The sequence below is a fragment of the Poecilia reticulata genome, linkage group LG4, assembly GCF_000633615.1.
Source record: "Poecilia reticulata strain Guanapo linkage group LG4, Guppy_female_1.0+MT, whole genome shotgun sequence".
Taxonomy (NCBI): domain Eukaryota; kingdom Metazoa; phylum Chordata; class Actinopteri; order Cyprinodontiformes; family Poeciliidae; genus Poecilia; species Poecilia reticulata.
The window spans coordinates 30,730,952-30,731,743 of NC_024334.1; positions in this window are offsets into that span (position 1 = coordinate 30,730,952).

Below are 792 nucleotides of genomic sequence, written 5' to 3' on the forward strand. Positions count from 1 at the left end.
ATAGCGCTTATTAATCATCACAAAATAAATATCAAGCCTGAAAACCTAATATTGTAACGGACTAAATGTTATGTTTTAAAAGTAATCTCTGCTTGACTCGAGGAGTGCAGGTGGTTGCCACAACAAATATATATATATATATATAGCGCTTATTAATCATCACAAAATAAATATCAAGCCTGAAAACCTAATATTGTAACGGACTAAATGTTATGTTTTAAAAGTAATCTCTGCTTGACTCGAGGAGTGCAGGTGGTTGCCACAACAACAGGTGTCCTTAAATAACAAAGAGAGAGAGAGAGTAAAAAGGTAAGAGTGGTTTTGAGTTGATCACCTGTTAGGTTTGTTTTACCTTTGCTGTGGCTCATCACAGCCGCTGTAGTTCCTGAACGTTCATTAAACGACAAACTTGGACTACCGTATTTTCCGCACTATAAGGCGCACCAGATTATAAGGCGCACCTTCAATGAATGGCCTATTTTAAAACTTTTTTCATATATAAGGTGCATAGAATAGACACTACAGTAGAGGCTGGAGTTACGTTATACATCCACTAGATGGAGCTGCACTAAAGKGAATGTCAACAAGACAGTCCGACTCCGGTCGGAGAGGAGAACCTTCCGCGACTGGTCTGGGGCGTGGCCGGACGATGGAGAACGTGGTGCTAAATGACCTGCAGACGACCGGATTCTACACGGTCGGTAGGTAGATAGGTTAGTCAAACTTTATTAATAGATTACAAACCAGCGTTCTGACAACTATCCCAGCATGCACCGCGCGCTTCTTCTTCTA